Consider the following 4,832-nt stretch of genomic DNA (forward strand, 5'->3'; position numbering starts at 1 on the left):
CCTCTCTCTATTTTTCTCCTCCCTTTCTTCAAACTGTGTTCTTGTTGCCTCCCTCTTTCACTCCCACCCACTCTCACATCCACCACTCTGTATTATCCTCCCTTCCTTGGCTTGCATGCCCTGTCCACCTCATTATTTTCTGTGCACAACTTAAATGGATCTAATTTTACTTGACTTTTTAAGTCTCATCATGCTGCGTATTTGCACCTTTATATTTGGCTATTTTTTTTTGTAACAGTCACCTGTGTGACAACATAATAGTAACCTGGGCATGTGTGAAGCCACTGAGCTGATGACTCATGCATGCCATCGCCAACCGTGCTCCGCTGCTGCAGATTTAAACTTGCTTCACTGACCCTGCTGTTCATTTGGCTGGTACACGCAGTAGAAGCCGTGTCGTGTTTTTGTTTATTCATGTGACTTTAGTGCAGATTATAGAACGACTGTTTACTTAGCAGAATCACTGCTTCTCGGAAACAAATGCTACCCCCTGTTCCTTCCTTCTCGACGGGCACAAAACAGGAGTTTGAATCGATTACACTATACTTTATGACTACTGCATCTCATACTTAAACCTAACATGTCCCAATATTGATGTTTAAGTGTGCAGTGAGATACAGCGTTGGCTTTTTCTCAGTTCGGGTGTCAGAAAAGGAAATAGAGCTTTAGATTCCAGTGTCACTGAAACCAAGTAAACAATATTGGTAACAGATCAACTTTAACAGCTCTAGTAATTCGGGGAATTCAACGTACTTGTATTACTGTGTAGATTTTTTTTATTTTTTATTTCATGGGCACTAGAATGCAATACATTCTCTCATTCGTCATTTGACCCGGTGCTCCTGTTCAGGTTGCTAGGGGGTCTGCGGGTACCTGTGTCCAGCACCCAAATGGGCGCTAGTTATACCCTAGACAGGGCACCAGATAGACCATCACAGGGCAAACAGACAGACAACCGCTCCTACAGACAATCTGGAGATGTTTTTGGATGGTGCAAGGAGACCATATATTATAGTATTCATAGAAAACCCACACAAGCAAAGGGAGAACATGCAAACTCAGAACCCAAGCGTCCACCTCACAGCTTGAATGCCTTGCTCTGAGGCAGACGTGCTAACCGCTAAACCATTGTGCTGCCGAGTGCGAAATGGTTTGTGACTGTAGCTAGATCTGATCTTATAAAGACAAAACAGCTCACATCCAACTTATAAAAAAAATCTGACCCAGGCCACTTTCATATGTGCTCCTAAATCCGATACGTATCTGATATATTGCAATGCGACTGCTATCTTAACAGCCAGGTTGCATTAATTCAAACTTTACATCATTGCAATAAACATCACAATTCTGCATCCCAGGAGGAGTGTCAAGGAAAAAAGAAAACAGCGAGGGCAGAGGATGGCGTGGAACCCTGGCAATTTTCTTTTTGAATCTTCTTCTTCAAAAGAGTTAAATGCTATGCTTATTGTACAGAAGCCTTATCAGTGCCACATACACGGGGAGATGAGATGTCTACATATTTTCTGATGTGAAAAAGTTAGTGCCTGCGTGGTCACGTTTTACCATCGGACCTCATTTGTGCATTCAGGTCACCTCAGGGTTGCATTCAGTTAATACACCAGTTCTTAACCTTATCAGAGGTATTGAACCCTGCAAGCTTCTTCGATGCTTTCACAGAACCTTTTGTAATTGGAAAAATATGATTTTTTTTTTTTTAAAACAGTGGTATATATTTTTCTAGTTGACGTCGACTCAACTAGCATGAAGTCGTTCAACCCCTACATGCTGCTGCAGCAGCCACGCACTGATCAGCGGTAGATGGAGAATGGAGCAGAGGACAACATTGCTTTTACTGCAGTATGACAAATTATCTTTATCTTTGATACATAGATTATGTAAATAGTAGATCCGATGATCTCTTGCGTGTCTCTTGTTTTTGTTTCACTTTTGTTTGTTACCCGTGGGCTAGATCTGATGTTGACATTACCAGTTGTCTATTAATAAAATCGATGCTTACCACTAAAACAAATATACATATGTCATTTCTTTGAAAAAAAAAAAATGAGGATTTCACTTTTGGGTCGGACTCAGACGAGAAAATGTGGCCTGATCCACACTAACGGTGACACGGTTATTTATTTACTCGCCGTTCATGTGACTGTTTACTGCAAGACCTGTGCACATACCTCTGCAATCATCTGTGCAACCAAACAGTAGTTTAGTCCACTGTGCTTGTCTCCAAGCCGTCTTCTTCTCATTCTTTTTATTCATTTCTAGTCATTTGACGTCACCATCAGCGGAACTGTACTGCCCTTCGTACCCTGGACAGAAATACAAAATGTATCACAAAATTATTTCAAGGCAAAAGGGAGAAATGTGTGTGGACTCATTTTCTTTGGTTGTGAGCGCTTCATCATCCATTAGCATAAAAAAAAAAAAAACATAAAATGAATGTTTATTTTTTCTCATATCATGCCCATTGTTCCTTTAAATAAAGCAGTTTATCTTGGAAATGTATTTTGTGAAACACATTTGTGTCTTGATCCCTGCCAAACCCCTGAGGCTGACCCAACAAACCTGACTGAACGCAGGTTAGGAACTACTGCTCCGAACTGATAAAAGTCACATTTGATGTATATTTGTGACAACCCTAAATTGGTGGGGTTGTTTGTGTTTTCTCCCATACAGGGCCTGATTGAGCTATACTCTCAGGTGTAAGGGGGCGGAGTTACATCTATAAATCAGATGAAGCCCATCAGCTTAATAGCTGCCATTCCTAGATTGAGACTGCTGCCACTTGTTGCCTTCTTTGAGTATATACGGGTTGTGTTTGTCATTTAATTGTTATGTGAAATAAATGTTGTTTGCCAGCAATTTCCCAGTTGTGAACAAATACACACAAAATCCCCATGAATGACTGCACAATCAGCATCTACACAGGCACTCAAGTTTGACCTAACTCGGCAAAAAAGATCTTACAATCTCCCATAAAATAAAGTTTCTTGGTTCCTGGTGTGCCAATTGGTGTTGAAATGATCTGCCCCCTTTGGTCAGGATAAAAATACATAATCAGCTTCCAGGAACATTGTTAGAGGTATCATTACTTCACTCAGTAGGTGCCAAAGACATATGATTCTGCAATTACCAGCACTATAGTATGCTCAATGCACTATATTAAATTTGTTACCAACGTGCTTTGGAACACTTTTAATACATTGTTTTGTTGAGTAGAGACTGCGTCTTTTTTTGGTATACATAATTAATGCTTCGCAAACAATGCTCATCCCTGGGACTCGACATTGTTTATGTGACTACATTGTTTTACATTTACAACTTTCAACTGACTTCTGTTTTTTTTTTTCTTTTGTTAAAATCACAGAAAGCATTGGGTGACGTTTTTGTTTCGATCCTGAGTAGACTGAAGTGATTACTCATATGTGTTTCCTTAATGGCTGTCAAACCAGAAGTGGGCAACAGAAATTGATTGAATCTTTATGTCGGATTTTCTCTTCCAGAACGTGAACAATGACCCCCATGCACCTCCCCACCCCACCCAGCCCCCATTCACGCTACCAACCCTCCTACACGCACAACAGGCAAATGGTGGAAGATCAATAAGTTTTTTAAATGAGAAAAAAAAAAAAAAAAAAAAAAAAGAGGCTGCATAATGTTGTTGACCCAGCCGGCACATGAAAATGATCCCTATCACTGTGTAAAGGCCAGAGGCTGGACATGTTACACACACACACACGCAAGTGCCCACACTGCTGATCTTGAATTTTAGTTTCTCATTGTAGAAGGTCTCTGTAAGGGTTCACAGACGTGTTTCCAGTTTCCTGGTTTTATTTGCTCAGTGTGTGCACAGGTTTATCGTTTTTTCTAAGCTCTGTCACTTTATGAAGGAAAAAGTTCTGTCAACTCCCCCTTCTTTCCTGACGCTCCTACAATACTAAACATTTGTGAATAATCTCAATGCGCTACCCCTACGATTAATCACCTACAGAGTACATCCCTGAATCACTTCCCCTCGATCCCCTCTTTCCACTAAAGCCTGAAATTTATGCTTCTGTGTCACGAGCGACACCATCGACGTGATATCGTGGTTGAGCACTTGAAGTTCTGCATCGAAAGCATGCGTTGATCTACATTTACCGCCATGATCATAGTGCGGTGTAGAGTTATTTTTCATTTGGGAGTCCTTGCAGTGCTTCAAGTGGAAGGTTGTTTTTTCTTTGACTTGATCCACTGTATAAACGACACTTACACTGCTCCACAAAGAAAGAAAGACCAGAAAAAAATGACAGGAAATTTTGAGCGGACCAATCATAGCCCTTGTGGGTCGTCACCGCGACGCATAGTTAGGGTTTTATGGAGGTTTGCGTTAACAAGCTATGGCATTGACATGATGCAGGAGCATAAATTGCACTTAACAGTTATGTCAGACAGCTCGGTGTATTCGCCATTTGACACAATGGTGGATGTAGAAAGAAGAATGTGCATCTGTATTACAGTGGAGATACAATTTAGCTACTCTGTCTGACAATACTTGGAGCTAACATACAAACAGCTACTGTTACTTTTTAGTCAGTGGCTATCAGTATGGTTGCGTATCAATATACCAACTTTCTATCCGTACGCAGCGCCCCTATTTGGCCAGTGTAGGTCGCGTGACTAAGACTAAACCTTAGCCGAAACCTAACTCTAACCATAATATTTGTTGCAAAATTGGGTTATAACCTAACCCTAACACACTACGTACTTGTACTTCCGATAACCGTACCAATAGCACCGGGGGTTATTCGTACTGCAACTGTACAAATAGACACTTTCTA

The sequence above is a fragment of the Gouania willdenowi genome, chromosome 9 (assembly GCF_900634775.1).
Source record: "Gouania willdenowi chromosome 9, fGouWil2.1, whole genome shotgun sequence".
Taxonomy (NCBI): Eukaryota; Metazoa; Chordata; class Actinopteri; order Blenniiformes; family Gobiesocidae; genus Gouania; species Gouania willdenowi.